The sequence below is a fragment of the Podarcis erhardii genome (assembly GCF_964252035.2).
Source record: "Podarcis erhardii genome assembly, chromosome: 4".
Classification (NCBI taxonomy): Eukaryota; Metazoa; Chordata; class Lepidosauria; order Squamata; family Lacertidae; genus Podarcis; species Podarcis erhardii.
The window spans coordinates 46670920-46689187 of NC_138508.1; the positions used below are offsets into that span (position 1 = coordinate 46670920).

The 18268-nt window shown below is 38.5% G+C and overlaps 1 protein-coding gene across 4 annotated transcripts in view; it reads left to right on the forward strand.

Annotated features, from left to right (window-relative positions):
• ROBO1 (roundabout guidance receptor 1) overlaps positions 1-18268 on the forward strand; it is a 585029-nt gene that overhangs the window by 309449 nt on the left and 257312 nt on the right. The window lies entirely within an intron of this gene.

Below are 18268 nucleotides of genomic sequence, written 5' to 3' on the forward strand. Positions count from 1 at the left end.
CCTCTGATGCTTCCAAACTCGTCAGTCCGCTTCTAGAAACTAGATGGAGCAAGTCAGCTGAGAGCTTAATGCTCCAGGGCCTAACTATATGTACTTGACACTGCACATCCCAAGGATCGAAGCCTTACTGGCCTATCAAATACATGTTTACTCAGAAGCAAGCCCTACTGTGTCCACTGAGGCTTAGTCTCTAGTCACTTGTGTTTTATAGATCAGCTTGCACATGAGTAGAGTAGGTGAAGGTAGATCATGGAGCAAACTGGTCTAGCTCTCTCTCTCTCTCTCTCCCCCCCCCCCCCATGTCCTCACTGCTAGGACCAGCCACTCTAGTTCGCAACAAGGGGGCTATTAGCCTTGTTTGATGTATGCAGAGGACTGTAATTAAAATACCGTAGATCATAAAGAAACAGCAGGAAACAACTTCTTCCTACAGTTTTAGGTGAGGGGGGGGAGAGGTTACAGGTATTGGCAAGTAGGAAGCTAGAGGCATGGTTTATTCAGTATATGTCGATTGATGTACTGATATGAAACATCACTTTTTAAACCTTTGTTGAGGGCATATTGTTCCAGTGTTCAGTACTCATATGGTAATAACTATAGTTCATCACTAGCCATTGGTGTTTACCTCCTAGAGTAAGTGGATAGTTCACTACTACATAGCTTTGCTTACAGTGACCTTTCTTTGAAATGGAAATTCCAACTAAGGGATGCTTAGGATCAAGATAGATTTATTATCTCTGGAGTTACTTAAGTTTCACTCTTTCATGAATTTCACCCCTTACACACACTTCCAAGTTCATTATGCATGTTTAGTTGGAAGTAAGTATGAAGTTCGGCAGATATGTGCTTGTGGAATTAGATTGATAAATTATTGGTTTAAAACACTTTTTAATCCCATCCAGAAGAGTTCTCCCTTTCCTTAACTTCTGTTAGCAAGTCAGAGCTTGTGCTCACACCCACCCTCAGCTGGCAACTTTTAAACAACGTACAAAGGGGATTTTAGAATTTGAGTATGCTTATTTTGAAAGGATATAAACTAGGATGTGACTACTAGCTCAAGTTTTCCGCAAACTAACTGTAAATTTTCTGGCAAAGTCTGGAAGCTTGGCACATATGTTAAATCATTCACTCTGACCGCAAAAAATTGTTACAATCCCATGAAACCTATTCCCTTGATCAGGGGTGACATGAGAACAGTCTGGATAGGAAAATGAGCTACGGTACTTCCCATGTGCTGAATGGGATATAACCCATGAGACTGGGGTTACTTTGCAGTAGGGCAGCTGGCTGCTGCTCTGTGGGAGTAGGACAGGTGAATAGGTTAAACCTGAAACCCTGTATCTGTTTTTTCTTAAATTCTTGAGTAATGTCACCAGCTCACTCAGTTTCCATTATTTCACGGAGTGCACTTTAAGCACAGAGTTGGATGCAAATCAGAGTCAGTGGGAGGAAACTGTCTCACTTGCCTCTTTTACTACCCTCTTAGCCCCCCCACCCCCCAGATTTATAGCAAAAGGGTTCCCTTGTGGTTATTTTTTCCTATGCTAAAAGTTTCTTCTCATGTGTAAAGTGATGTGTCAAGTGTGATAAACAGAGGAAGGCAAGATCATTGAGAAGATAGTGGGATTAGTGGTCATTAGTCACTGTTTGAACTGGTTTAATTAGCTTTGGGAAGTTTTATCCTGGCTGTAGTGTCATGCCAGTGCGGTGCAAGTTAGTTGCAGATTTCATATCTTAAAACTCTCCAGTTCTTAATGTTCATTCACAGTAAATTTATGAGTCATGAAGGTCCCATGGAAGTATTTGCTGTGTTTGGTTCTTTCTTCTTGAGTTACTTTAAAATGCACAAATACTCTATTGTTTTAGTTCAAGGTGAGGACAGTGTGCTTGTCTAACTTAAAAGTTTGCAGTTGTCCAGTTTTCTTCATCTGCAGCACAAGACAACTGTTCTTACTGAGGAATAGTCTGGGATTTTTGTTGTCTGATTTTCCATATTTCACTTCCAGCTTCTATTTATTCTGAATTGCAACATGACCATCAACGTGAAAAACCATTGGGACAGTTGTGATGCATTTTTTTTTACTTCAAGAAGTATTTGATAATAATTCTGGTGAAGATGGGGTTTTATTGTATATTTTCATTTTTGCCATTAACTTTTTTATTTAGTTTTCAAGAAGTACGGATTGCATGGTTACTGGCATGGCTGCAACGCATTTGACTTACTAAAAAAGCTAATAGAAGTTGAGTATCCTGACTATGACACTTCTTTTATAACTACTCTACAATAATTTTCGTGGGCCATATTGTGTACTGTACTCCCCCTGCCCCGATGTTCAACTTGTGTTGTTTTATAATGTTGAATAGGACTGAGTGAGTAATTTCAAATTCTGGAAATTTAGCAATCAGTTATTGCAAAAGCTAACTGATTGAAACATTATGCCAGAAGATACACATGGAAACAAAGAAAAGTTAACAACATTTGTTTTTGCCTGGAAGTTGTTTTGAGTACTGTATTTCACTCAGCAATGGTTTTTAAATTCTCATACAAAAGACCATGGCTTGCTTCTGTCCTGCTAATTTAAATATGTGCAACTGACATAATTATGCCTAATTATTAATGCTAATTCTTTCTATTTTTAAAACAAGCACAGTCTTGTGTCTTTATTCAACTTCTGATCCAGAAAAAAATATTTTCAGTCAAATTTGCTAGAACTTTAGCTGAAAAGAGCTAAGTCTATTCATGGTATGGATTTTTTTTCTTCTTATTTGTTCACCAGTTTTAAAACACTTTATAATGTGTTGCTAATTACATAGAAACCTAGCGTAATACCTAAAAGTGTGTGCCAACAAATGCATGGTTCAATTCTCTTCCCAGCCACAAATTCTCTCAGCCTTTGTTGTATGAGAATAATGCTGGCTTAACTTGGCTGTTGTGAGCTTGCCTGATATAATATGTTCAATGTGCTTCTAATATTAATATACCCACTGAGTTCTGTGGGACTTACTCTTAAGTTTAGTGTGTGCTGTATTGTGGTTGTAAACACTTAACTTCCTATTTACGGTACATACTGCGTTTTAAAGGTTACATTCCAGTTACTTTTTTTCTTCATTATATATATGGTAACCATTTCTAGCTAGCACTCCATGAGGTTACTGCTTACTCTACATAGAAACAAACAAAGCAGCAACAACACAAAGAGGAGAGTATAACATCAAATCACTGTTTCTTTTGTGTTCTAAAGGGTTCATATGATCCAGAGACCATGGCATAGCTCTATGTTAGCCCTCCTACTGCAAAGTTGATCCTTCTGTTTTGTTTTGGAAATCAATTTATTTGTGGATTAATTGAAGCAATATGATATACAGTGGTACCTCGGGTTACATATGTTTCAGGTTACATATGCTTCAGGTTACAGACTCTGCTAACCCAGAAATAGTACCTCGGGTTAAGAACTTTGTTTCAGGATGAGAACAGAAATCGTGCTACGGCGGCACAGCAGCAGCAGGAGGCCCCATTAGCTAAAGTGGTGCTTCATGTTAAGAACAGTTTCAGGTTAAGAATGGACCTCTGGAACGAATTAAGTACCCGAGGTACCACTGTACACAAGTTTATTTGAGAAATAATCTTAGTTTGCCCTCCATGCTGAATAGCACAACCAGTGGAGTACTTCTACTCTGCTCTCTGGTATGGAAATACAAACAATTTGTATTTTATCATAGATCTTCAGCTAGTGGATTGGACACCACACCATGTCACATGAGAATCTAAAATGGTACACCTTCTTAAAAAGGGAGGGAGAGAAAAGGGGAAATAGAGCTATTGGGAAGGGCATGGAGAGATAGAAGACCCGTATTGTACATTGAAATTAGTTGCATCCCTTGTCTGAAAAGGTGGAGGAATACTGTTTTAAACAAAATGAATGTGTTTATAATTTCATCTTGTTAAATATGAATAGTTTGCAAAAGTTTACTCAATAGTTTGGATAATGGTTTCAACCAGATAGAATTGAAAAACAGCCCTGATTCTCATGCCATTGACTTCAAAAGCTATGTGCTTTAGAGGTCCATACAGCCTCTATGAAAACTGAAGTCATGTGCCCACTTTCTGATAGTGAGCCCAGTCAACTTACTTCTGAGTGAACATGCCTAGGATTTTGTGTTATAAGACATTTCAGTTACATTATTAAACAGGGTCGTTCAGGAGTAGTAAAAATGGGTGCTGATTGTATTCTGTTTTGGAGGTTGAAACCCCAAAACTACACAGACACACACACACACACACACACACACACACACACAAGCTTTTAAGTAAACCTCCTCAAAACGTGATGGTCCCTGTGTGTCAAACTGGGTAGCGATTGTTCTACAATAAGAAAGAATAGTTCACTACAGTCAGTTCCTTCTTCAAAGAAGGCCTTTCAAAGGGCTAGTAATTACTTACTCATATGCCAAAAGTTGCTACATGTAGAGATCAAAAGATGCTGCCACTGCACTCTCTGGGTTTTTTTGTGATCTTCTAGCTGTGTTAGTAAAATGAGAATTGCATTTTTTTCTCCTCCCTGTGACTAGAAGTTTGCATTAAGGTTGCTTACATGATTCCTACTATAGCTTTTTATTTGGTTTTCAAGATAGTATTTAGAAAGGAACATTTGAACATTCATAGTTTAGTCTTTCTGGTAGTGGAATGTAAAACTCGTTAGAATAACTTTAGGAATTAATATATGGCTAATAGTTTTGTTTGGTCCATTTGTCCGTCTTTCTTGTTGGATCACCTATTTCGACTTTTGTAACTGCACTGTGAAACTCACGCCATTCACCCATCTAATAAATCTACAAATAATGTTCTTACTAGCAGAATAGCTAAGGAGTGGAGAAGTTGTATGAGTCTATCTTAAGAGACAATCCTCCCTCTTCCTGTAAAAAAACCCAGCTGGAACCCTACTTATGTGTGGAAAAACTATACATACCTAATTAAACATGGCAATAGGATTTGTCACTTCTGCTGTGCATGAATGCACAATCAAATGAGTGGCAGGTTTCCACTGTGTATAAGTAGCAAAATAGATATGTACTATTTGTGAATTCAGAGGAATTCTTATTAACCCCCATTAAGCCATTAAATTGTATGCTTAATATTCTAAATGAAATGTATTAAAAATATAATGCAAAATATCATATTTTAGCTTTCGTAGTGTTCTTCCAAAAGTCACCATGACTGTAACTACATAGTATTATTACTATAGAGTGAAATTGTTTGCCTGATCTGTAACTTTTTTTTTTTTAAAGTAGGTACTATTAATATCGGCAGTGACAAAGGTCTGTATGTGAGTGCATGCATGCATGTGTTGCGGAGATGGAAGGGTGTACTCAAACTAACTTGATGATATGCCTTCCTGCCTCTCACCTCTCTCTTTTGGTAAAGCTGCTAGGAAAGGACAGCAGCTGCTGCATGCTGAGTTGCATAAATATAAGGTGCTGTTCATTATGAGTTTCATTCCATATTTGCCAGGTGCAAAGTGCACTCTAGTGTTTGGTGTCAAAGGAACAGAGGGACATTCACTCTTGGCCAGAAATTTTCCCTCGTGGCAAGTATCTGATGTGTACATACTCTCATTCTGCTATCAGGCAAGTGGTTACGCTACATGCTGGCTTGTTAAACTGGCAGTCCCTTGGCAGATGTCTAGACAAGCTGCCAACTATTAGTGCTGGATGCTTTAAACCAGCTTCAGTCTGATGATCCCTGGGTTCCCGAAGAACCATAAACATGTGGAGTCAGGGGATTAACGTATCTCTCTTCTGGCTTGGCCAGTAAAGATGAGCCATGTGACTAACAGTGATTGGTGCAATATATGTAAACAGTACCATAGTCTTCAAGCCCATCCAGATTTTCCAAGTGATTACTTTAGACATTGTCAGCAAAAGCGTGCAAAAAACTAACAAACAGCATTTCTCCCTCCTTTGCATGGGAGCTATCCCTTATAGATTACAGATAGGAGAAAATGCCATGTGCCATGTTGTATGTGTACACTTGACTTCTGAAAGGAACAAAGATGAGGTGAATGGGGGCACATTTTTTCCAGCTTTCTCCCTAAAAGGCCTCTTGCAAGATTGTGTCTTTGTGGCTTTTTGTCAATTCTCTTCTGAGATTTGATAAGCCTTATTGGTATTGGGGGTAAGAAGGAAGGACTACAAAGTGTCCAATGAAGAAAAACAACACAAAATTACCTTCAGAAAATATAGAGGCATTGCTGTAGTGAGAGAAGTGACTGCTGTGTCATTACTTGCCAGCTGAGTTTGTTTTAAACAAAACCAAATGGACTACATAGTAAGGAAGTGCAGAATCTCCATAAGATGATCCAGGCATTGACTGAAAGAAGCTTTCACTGGAAAGTGATGGTGCCACATACAGCGCAATGGGAACCTTTGGCACTCAAACAGCCATATTCCATGAAGCAATCTCAATAGCAATAGATGACATAATCTCTGAGCAAAGAACCATATATGCCTGCTGAAAAAGAACTGCAGTTTCATTACCTTATGGTTCACATGCAACAATGATTCATCAGGTTCATTTGCTGGAAAGGCCTAAAGTTACCAGATTAAAATAACCTCCAGTTACATTGTTGTGAAATAGTTTGATTTAAAAGAATTCCAGTAAAATGTACATTACAGGATTAGAATAAAACCAGTGATTCATTCATTGGCTTAAAATTTATCGTGCAATGAAAATGTAAACAGACTTGATGATATTTCGAATGTGAGTTATTTCATTTAGCTGGTGAGGATGTATAGCAATTTTAGTGTAGCAAAAGGGTGATTTCACAAACAATGCAAAGTGGTTATTATTGCCTTTGTGCTATAGTTTAATGATTGGGCCTTTTACAGAGTGATGGGAAAGTACTTTTTTAATAGCTGACTATGATTTCTTCCCAAATGGAAGCTACTAATTTAAGGATGATTACCGGTAAATGTGTGTGAGACACTATAAAAACTTCCATCAGAAAACTTTGACTTCTTTGAGTTTGATTTCTTTGAAAACTGGTAAAGGAAAGGGGAAGTTAAAAACAAAACCCCACAAGTAAATTATTAAGAGAGAGTTATACTCCTCAGTGTTTTTACTACCATTTTTAAAATTCTGCAGCTTTACTGAAGAATTACAATGATGTGTGCAAGATATGATTGTAGTAGCTCTAGTTCCTAAATTAACACCCTAAGCCAGGTGTAGGCAGAAGGCCCTTTAAGTGTAACCATTCTTCAACACTTTCAGGTAAAAAGAAACTGAGTGCTTGCCACGGACGTTTGACCTTCTCTAATGTATTAATAGCAGTGCATTGAATTGGTTGCCATATCTGTATCCTTCATGTAAGGATAGATATTTGCCAACTCATTAAGCATGTGTAATTGAAGAATTTTTCACTTTTAAGGAGGATAAAATGGTTTAAAAGCAGTCCTCCAAATTTCATTGCTCATGTTCTATTTCAAGCACATTGTTGCAAAATTCCTCTCATATAGTTGAGGATGTCACTAATCAAGGTACTTTGAGTGACCCTGCCTTAGAGCAGCTTCCCCCAACCTACCGCCAATGTTGTTGGACTGCAATAGGGATTCATGGGAGTTGCATGTCAATACATCAAGAGAACACCAGATTGCTTTAGAGCTAGAAACCTAATTAACCTGGCGTGCTCTGGTCCATGGGGTCATGAAGAGTAGGGCACGACTAAACGACTAAACAACAACAACAGCAATAATTAACTTGGAGGAAACATACACTCTTTCCAAGTTTTAGCAACCAACTGTATTTTAAAATTATAAGTTGGCCAGTGCAGCCAAAACTTTGGTTGAGACTTTAATTTCCTGGTTTGTGCACCTGGAAGTCAATAACTAAAGCACAAGCAATAGCTGAGAGGAAGAAAGCCCAGTGTGCTCATTTGTTATAAGTATCAGACCACAACACTGGTTATCTAAATTATAGACAAAAAGAACTATTCCTTGTGATGATAATTGGACATAATTCAAGGGAAGTTGGAATACAGTGGTACCTCAGGTTACATATGCTTCAGGTTACAGACTCCGCTAACCCAGAAATAGTGCTTCAGGTTAAGAACTTTGCTTCAGGATGAGAACAGAAATCGTGCTTCAGCGGTGCGGCGGCAGCAGGAGGCCCCATTAGCTAAAGTGGTGCTTCAGGTTAAGAACAGTTTCAGGTTAAGAACGGACCTACGGAACGAATTAAGTACTTTACCCGAGGTACCACTGTATCATGTAGGAAGAGTGAACATTCAGCATTTGCATCTAAGGACCACATAGAAGATAATTCAAATGGGCGCAAGCTATGTAATTTGTGTTAAGTGATGTTAGTGATTTTAATTTGTGCCCTAAGAGTTGATAAAAAATAGTTTTCATGGAGTATTATGAGGAACATTTGAGAACTTAAAATGACTTCTAATAAAGTGGTTTGGATGGCTGAATGACTCCTGCACAACTTATTATATTTTGCTTGATCTCAAACATGTCTATTTGTTTTTGAGTGCTGATTTTGACAAAGACCTTGGTGTCTTGAGGCTAGGTTGTCCCAAGGACCATCTCCTCCTAAGTGAACTTGCCCCAGTTTTAAATAATAATAATAATAATAATAAATAATATATTTATTTATATCCCACCCATCTGGCTGGGTTTCCCCAGCCACTCTGGACAGCTTCCAACAAAATATAAAAAAATACAATAAAACATCAAATATTAAAAACTCCCCCCAAAATTAGTTCATTAGTACCCTTGCCCCAAAGGTTGTGATGGGTGGTAAAAATAAAAATAAAAATTCTTAGTGGTGGAGCCAGATTCTAGAATAATCTCCAGTTATTTGGGACCAGTCATTCATGTCCTTCACACTGGACCACTGCCCTTCCAGCCAGAGAGAAAGTGACAAACACATAGCAATTGAAGTTATAACTTGTTAAAATAGTGAGATCTTTACTAATGTCACTACTATTGTGGTATAAAATATGCTTCCTCCCTTAACTGTCACCTAGCAGCAGCCATTTCATCAGCAGAGGGAGGAAAGATGGGAAGCAGGCCTACCACCTGCTCCATTAAGGTCAGGTTCCCCTCTCAGTCAGCTGTGACTTGGTAGCATCCAGTGCATCAGGCTGCAGCTGAGAAGGGATGCAGGGCCACTCTATCAGCACAATTGATTTACCAGCAACCTTTCCACCTCAGCAGGTCATTAGAAGAACTTTTAACTAATAATTTGTTCCTGAGTTGACTTTTTTCTCATCCATCTTGCTCCATTTTTCTTTCATGTTGTGTCTTCTTAGATTGTGAGCGATGAGGGCAAGGCATCCCTTTTTAAGTGATTTGTAAGCCTGTGGTTTTTTTTGGTTGATGAGTGGAATAAAAATGAATAACACACCTGAATATGCTATTTATAACTATGAATGTATGTCATAGGAATATTTGAAGCAACTTGCTGCATTATTGCTCGAAAAATGACATTAACATGGAGAACTAAAGTAAAGGAAAATGATATTTTAAGAGAGTAAGAGTGCTGATTGTGATGCATTTGTCCATTAATTTTGGCAGTTACTGTAGGGTAAGTTACCATGTGTGAAAAATGATGCTAATATTTGGTAATGAATGACAAGTAATAATTCAATGGACACTATGGTTCATTGCTTACATAGCATTTTGTGAAAAGAAAAAGTCACACATTGAAAATGATTCAGTTTATATACTTGCAGAAGTATTTACAGAGGATTCTTTAGAAGACTGTCTGGAACGTTGAACTTGCTTTGAAGCTTCTCCTTTGAATATAACTCATTAATATTCACAGAATAATGCTAGCCTATATGGAAGTTGTACAGTTGCAGCATAAAAGGGAAGCAACTGATGTTGCATAGTGTTTATTTCAGTTACATTTGTATATTTTATTGTTTTCATCTGGCAGTTTATACACAGAAGTAACTTAGCAGAATTCTTACCTGAACTGCTATTGTTAATGCCCCCCATCCCCCCCCCGGTTTTTCATAATTTCATTAAGGGATTACAGTGGTAACAATAACAGAACTTCTGCTTTTGCCAAGCTTTTAGCATCAGGGAGCTGAGTCAAATGAACACTGAGTAGGAACATATTTAGAAACATTGGACAAAACAAAAGAGATGTTTGTCCTCTTGAAGGCTAACAGATTTATTGTAACACTTTGTGGACTACAAACCATTTCACAGGAACTTGACCTGGTAATAATAGTATTAACAGTAGAAAGCTAGGCATAATTAATGTATTGCAAGAACCTTAGTCAAATATTGACAATAAGAAAGATGAGCTGTGGTGGGACTTGAGCTTGCACACTACAGGCAATGACTGATTTATTCATGTCTGCATGGTGCCAAATCCAGAGGTGACCCAAAATGTCAACAAAAGGGCAGAATGGGGATGGAATAGGTGGGGTGGAATGGAATGGAATGCTTTATGTGGGCCCCACAAACACATTTGTGCAGGAACATAACCCCTGCACAAAACGAGTATTGCTTGTGCAATATTTCCTCTTCCAGCTTGGCCACAAGCAGGAGATCAGAAACTTTCACCTTAGTTTTAGATTAACCATAGCTAGGGTTCAGATGTAATGCTGCACTGTGATTAATTTTAACTATGGCTTTTTAAAGAAAATCAGCTTTAAGGAAAGTGTCTGAATCAAAGGTTTTATTTATAGAATTATATACTGCTTTCAACCCCCATAAGCTCCCCTAAGGCAGTGCACAATAATAAAAACCCAATTCTAATAACAGTAAAAGTTGAAAACAGTAAAACTACTACAAAACAAAATAAAAATAACAACAAGTTAACATACAGATAAAACCCTTTAAAGTTCTGATGAAATAAGTGCATATTGATTGCCTCTATCTTTGTGGAGAGAGCTCCACAACTGAGTTAACTCCCACAGAGGCCCTCATCCCATGTTATTGCTAGCTGTACCTCTCATGGTGAAACATAGAGCCAGTGATTGTAATTGATAACAGGTCAACAGGGAAGGAGTTCGTCCTTCAGATATTCTGGTTACAAGCTATTTAGGCTTCATAGATAATAAGCAGCACTTTGAATTAGGCCTTGAAACCAATAGGTATTTGTGCAGAAGAAATAGAAAGCCAACTTCACTTTCCCACAGCTGAAGACATACTTTGATTTGTAATATTTGTTCGAAGTGCATATTTTGTTTCATGTGCTGATAAAAAAAACCCTTTGCTAAACATGCTTCAAAATCGCCTGTAGTGTCCAGCTTAGTATCACAGAATTGTAGAGTTAGATGGGATCATGGAAGGGACCAACTAATCCACCCCTCTGCAATGCAGGAATATGTTAATACAGTGGTACCTCAGGTTACGAACTTAATTCATTCCAGCCGTCCATTCTTAACCCGAAACAGTTCTTAACCTGAGGCACACTTTCACTAATGGGGCCTCCTGCTGCCGTCACCGTGCGATTTCCATTCTCATTCTGGGGCAAAGTTCGCAACCTCAGGTACTACTTCCGGGTTAGTGGAATTTGTAACCCAAAGTGTTTGTAACCCAAGGTACCACTGTATACATTCCATTTCCAAAGTGCGTGTGAAATTCTACACCCCCATTTTATTGTATGCCACTATTTGGTGGACATTAGTGATTTACACATATTCACACACCTCTTGGCATAATCTGGTATGTGATAATAAGGATACATTAATATAGATTTTTTATTTGTGAAACTGAGGTAAAGAAAGTGGAATAATTCTTCATATTTGCGTGCTGAGGTCCCCCAAAACACCCCTACCCCAATAACTCACACATCACACATAATTTTTGTTTAAGGTTTTTGGCATAATTTTGGCCACAACTTTATTAAACATACATAGATGTGAGTGGTTATTTAGGCATTGGTTATGACTATCTGTCCCCCCCGCCTTAGGGACAGAACTGACTCCCGGATTCCAGCGAAAGTCAGTGAGGGGAAACAAAATCAGGGATAACTGGAGCTGCGCCACAGGCCCTCAGCTTCTCTCCGCATGCTCCCAGGGGCTTACGCGGCCCAAACCCGATTCCAGGGGTTTGGACGAAAGGATGGTAAGCCCCTGAATTCCTTTAACGGAATTCCCTTGCAGCAGCAGCATTGGAGGGGCAGGCCCAGCCAATCCTTACTCCTCCTCCAACCAATTTTAACCAATGCCTAACCGCTAACCTTACAAGTTGTGACGATTTGCTACGCAGTAGGCAAAAACCAAATGGCACACACTAATCAGCCAGATGGACAAAATTCCTACCAGGTCCCTGCCCCAAGGCAGATGACCCCATGACAGGCATAGCAAGGTCAAAGCACAAGCCCAAAGCAAGGGAGGGAGGGCGGGTGATCCGGTGCCCACAGCGAAAGAGAAAGCAGATCACTGTGAGCACTGTTTAAATAATCTCTGTTCCCACCGCCAAACTGGCAACATCAATTTTACCCCAGCAACACAATCAACCAATCCTTGCCAGGCCCCACTATCCTACACTGCCTGGCAACTACGGGGTGTCTTGCCTGGCCCCATCCGCAACACACGCTATCTTTTAATGAGAACACGCTTTCACAAAATGGTTGCTTCTTATCACAACATGAAGTAATCTGAAATGGACCTCAGTTGCCACTATCACGAGAACACCCTAATCAATATTTTATGGCAATGAAGTTTATTTTTTGGTCCTCTGTAGTGGTAGACATGAGCTATCTGGTTTGCACTTCACAGCTGTTGTCATATGGTGGCCAGCACTTTGGACTTCTATTTCATTAAGGAATGTACATTATTTTGTGTTTTATTTATTAAATAAAAAGGAGCTCAGGGTTGCTTCATCACAGCTGAACATACTGCAATTCTAGAGTTTAATAACTGTTATTAGTTTTCTGTTGAGTATGCAATAATGCATTATTTCATAAAGGCTTGTTTGCACAATTTGTATATCACCTGAATCAGTCCCAGGGCAAGTCTTAGTATAGTAGAAGAAGACATGGCTTCACAAGTCATTGCCACACTTCAGCAAAACATCCCACCCAGAAGCATCTCTTACCACCCTGTATCCAAGCCAGCTTTTGTAACTCAGCCATTTCATCACATCTCCAAGGGCTTTACTTGATTCATTTGACTTTCATTCAACACCTGATTCCTGATAGCTTTCTTAGGCCTGCTAATTAAACACAGAATCAACCTGAGACAGCTTCTCTTCAAAGAATTGAACATGGCATGTGTTGTCGCTCTGTAAAAATGAATCTGATCGGCACATGATTGGAGTGTTGGCACAGCTCTTAATTTCTGGCTCTGTGTGGAGCATTTCTGAGGTTTCTCTACTCCACCCAGACATTTGCTGTGACTAGCATTCTATGTTATACTTGTTAAATCCTGCAGGAAAAACTTATAGTAGTCATTCATTATCCCACTTTTTCAAGGCTGTAATAAAGAAAATGTTAAAACAGAGCTATCTGTGAGTGGGAATGTGCTGGTGGGAAGGGGGCAGGAAGCAAAGATATGTTTTCTTAAAAACAAAAGGAGTTGCTTCAATGTCTTGGGTAGTATAATCTGGCATGCATATGTATTCAGTAGATGAATGTTTGTGTTTCTGTTCTCTTTTTTTGCATTCATATGTATCTATAGTAAATATCTATTTAATTAAAAGTTTAAAATCTAATATCCAACATGGGATACAGCTGAGGTGGGGAAGTACGCATGTAAAATATGCTACTCATGAGGTCTGCTGAGACTCTGTTTTTGCTGTGGTAGCTGGAGGCAACCTAGTCTTGATTAGCAGTCTGGTTTCCTAAAAGATTTCCCAGGCCTTCCCCCATGTCAGCTAGATTTTTAACTACCATATTTTTTGCTCTATAAGACTCACTTTTTCCCTCCTAAAAAGTAAGGGGAAATGTGTGTGCGTCTTATGGAGCGAATGGAGGCTGCGCAGCTATCACAGAAGCCAGAACAGCAAGAGGGATTGCTGCTTTCACTGCGCAGCGATCCCTCTTGCTGTTCTGACTCCTGAGATTCAGAATATTTTTTTTTCTTGTTTTCCTCCAAAAACTAGGTGCGTCTTGTGGTCTGGTGCGTCTTATACAGCGAAAAATACGGTATTTGCCTGTATACATTTCTTTAAAATAAATGCAAATTGATTCTCAAAATCCAAAAATGTATTAATAGAAAAAATGCAGTAATTCATTTATTTAAAAGGATGCATACTAAATTTAAATGTTGTTAGTAGTGCATAAAAATGGCAAGAGATGGTAACTACAGAAGCCCACTTGAAATAAAACTTGTTTTCTTCGGATCACGGTTAGGCAAAAAGAGAATCTTAGCCTGCATCTCAGATGCTTGGGTCACTAGAGCCTTTCACAGGAGAAAAATAATGGTTTGGTATGCTATTCTCCGAATTTGTTTACTGCGGTATATATTTGAATCAAATCCACCATAGCTTATAAGAACAACTGCCTTGAAGCAGAGTGGTTGTTTACACACAGCTTCTTTCTTAACTGTTAGGCTCTCTGTTCCTGTGGGAGTAGCTGGCATGCATCAGTTTAGCGTAGGCTCAAGGGAAATTATTAGTTTTACAGTTCACTTTCCTGGCTTGGGCAGAATATGTGCTAGCCAATTCCAGCACTGTTGCAGCCGAGAAGCTGCAGTTACTATGCTTGGCTTAATATTGAAAGCACCCTAAAAGCTAAAGTTATCCTGCAAGGTTCAGCAAATATGGAATGCCTGGATTTGTAAATGGCAAAGTACAAATGTTTTTATTCATGGATTATGGGCTGTGTAGCACACTTCACCTTATCAAGTTGGGACACATTAGAGTTTTTAAAACTATGTACAGTGGTACCTTGGGTTACATACACTTCAGGTTACATACACTTCAGGTTACAGACTCCGCTAACCCAGAAATAGTACCTTGGGTTAAGGACTTTGCTTCAGGATGAGAACAGAAATTGTGTGGTGGCGGCGTGGCAGCAGCGGGAGGCCCCATTTGCTAAAGTGGTGCTTCAGGTTAAGAACAGTTTCAGGTTAAGAATGGACCACCAGAATGAATTAAGTATGTAACCAGAGGCACCACTGTACAGTGTATAAGAACTCCTTTTTATATATCATTTAGTGGTGAGGGGCCACTAAAGCGTGGCTCTTTTTCCTCTTCCTTGGAATGTCAGCAATACTTGCATATGGCATGGATGTGATTTTAAATGCTCCCACATGGATGAGAATTTGCTATGCTTCAGCAATAGCTTCAATGTCAATGTTAGAAGCACCCCTGCCAAAAAAAAGCTGTAAAACAAAATGGCTCAGATCTGAATATCAAGTTTTCCCTTGAAAGAAAGCAAGAAAAGAAAAGAAAAAAAAGAAAGCAAGCAAGAAAAAACCTTTCATCTCTTCTTGCAGTCAATGATAGTTGGTATTCAGCAAAGCTTCACTCAGAATAGGCCATGTCCATCTATTTCAGTGGGTGTACTTGAGTAGCACTATAAATGCCACAGGATCGGTAGTCTCATAGCATTGTAATCTGAAATTGGAACGACTAACACACAGCATCTCTGATCCTAAATCAAAGGCTATTATAGCTGATATTGAAAAGTGCCATTTTTCAGAGACTGACCAGAGTCCGTCTTTCTAGATGGTTGTGAGTGGTTGTACTACATTTTCCCGGTTTTTTTGTGTTGTCGTTTTTTGGGGGAAGAAGAAGATGTAGCATGATGCTGTACATAAATCATTCACTGCTCAATCCTGTATTTGTCTTACTTGGACAAAATTCCCATGGAGGACTTGTAGGTTAGTGTGTCCAGGTTTGCAGTCTCGCTCCTAGCAGGCAGCTGGGAATTTTCTTACTAAGTGAGCTTGTGCCAATAACTACTGCTCTACTTCCACCTTTTGCTGTGTGGTTATGTTTTAGAAGTTTTCCACTTCCATTTGGAAGGGCTGTAGAAACATGGTTTTAAAATGTCAACAAAATACTGGTTAAATACACTGCACCAACTTTTTCCCTGTTACCTGTTGATACATATACATTTTGTATGTACTAATAAATACCATTTTTTCTTCTAAAGGTGTTCATGGCATATGACACTACTTAGTTCATGTTGTCATGGTGTTTCTGAGTAAAAGTATTGATGTAGGTAATTTTATCTAGAATAACCTTGGCTATATTTCCACATTTCCGATGTGATGGACTTCTTTATTTACTCAGTTTTTGCTTTGGTATAGTTTTGGAAGAAAGAAGTAATAAACGGGGAACCTGCCTTTTAACTGCTTGTGTAATGCACATAAATCCATTTCTTCAGGCTCCATGAATCAAAAGTGAAGGGTGATTACCTTAGTCTGACTGCACCCCATGTAATTTCAGAGGCTACAAATGTTGTTACAAGCAAGGTATGGGTGAAAGCATAGTAAAGTTCCACTGAATGACTTTTACAGCTTTGAGCTAATGTACACAAACAAAGAAACTCTTGTTTCCCCCCTTCCATTGTGTGTGTAATGAGAGAGGTGTAAATTAGCCAATCTTGCAGTGGAGTTCAAGCTGTATTCACTTTTTTAAATTTCAGATAGAAAATCCCATTAAAATATAATTAAATTATCTTATGTTTAGCATTTCATCTTCTAAATGGGACAATATCTGAATAACTGATAGCTTTAAAAGATATAATGCTCCATTATTCCTACATTTTCATCACGATGGAGATATTTTTTTAAAAAATATGTAGCAACCAGAAATTATGTAGCAACCAAAAAAAAGTAGCAACCAGAATCAACTGTGTTAAAGTACAAGAAATGCAGCAATGTGAAGTCTTTGCTTTTATATGGCTTTTTCTGCCCTTAGGTTTTACATTTAGAAATTTGAATGGCAGTTGAATAAATAAAAATAAAAATAAGGAACTTTTAGGATTCTTTCTGATTCAGGGCTGAAAACAAATGGAAATCTTCCATTAGCTCCCCTTTAAAAATATTTTGGTCAAAGCTTTTATGATTTTATCTGCTTGCTATAACTTTTTGTGAAGTTACAAGGGGGATTTTTTAAATGTTTAGTGTTGTATAGATATACACTGGACACTATTTTCAGCTACTTTCAACATATAGTCGTACCTTGGTTTTCGAACAGCCTAGTTCTCAAACGTTTTGGCTCCTGAACGATCGAAACCCGGAAGTGACTGTCTGGTTTCCAAATGTTCTTTTGGAAGCTGGACGTCCGACAGGGCTTCCACGGCTTCTGATTGGCTGCAGGAGCTTCGTGCAGCCAATCAGAAGCCAAGCTTTATTTTTCGAATGCTTCGGAAGTCGAATGGACTTCCGGAACGGATTCCGTTCGACTTCCAAGGTACAACTGTACTGTATTTAGTACTGGTTGTAGAACTTTACTCCTTACCCCATAATAAAGTCTAAGTTTTTTTAAGCCAAGGCTTTTTACTGTTGTTAACAGTAGTGGAATATTGCTGGATACTTTCTTTGATGTGAATTAATTCAAGGCTTTATGGTACCTTTTGCCCATGTTGCTATAAAAACCAGAATTTCATGTGATTTGTAATAATTATGGCAGCTTTCTATCACTGTGTTAAAAAATTACTGGGGTAAACAGTGTAAAGCATTATACATGCATCTGATGCACTTGGCTAGTATTCTTGATAAGGATGGTTCCATTGTGTTTGCTAAGAGTATGTCAACACACTTTTGACTCGCCAGTATATCTGTTGCCCTGAATCTGTTGTCATGCGTAATGTGATTCTGTATGTAGTTATGATAGAGAAAGCAAGCAAAATAAATTTTGGATTAATGGGCTTGTCTAGGTGTATCAAGAGATGGAAGGAACTGTGAACTTGCATCTTGATGTACAAATTGAAATTTAGAATCCAGGAAATGTATGTGTATCATGCAGTTTAGCCTTTGATCCTAGAAACTTGTCTGTTCATGTAGGAATACTTATTGGGGTCTCCAGTTTCCATTTTGTTATGTTTAGCTATCTAGACTTGTTCTGGCATCTGTGGGCAATCTTTATTCAGTGTTCATTCATTTATTTATTTTTAATTAGGCCATTACATTCTTTTAAAGTTCTATAGTGAGTTTTAGTGCATTGAGAGATCTTCTAAGCATACAGTCTGTCTTGACTGAGGAAAGAGATGAGTGTCTGTTCTCTGAGGTCATGGGGGAAATGCAGAGGTCAGGACTTTGCACTTAGTCTTACATAAACAGTGTTATGCCCTAGTAAGTCTAATAATTGATCCATCTTTTTTTTTTAAAAAAAAAAGTTTGCTGAACTT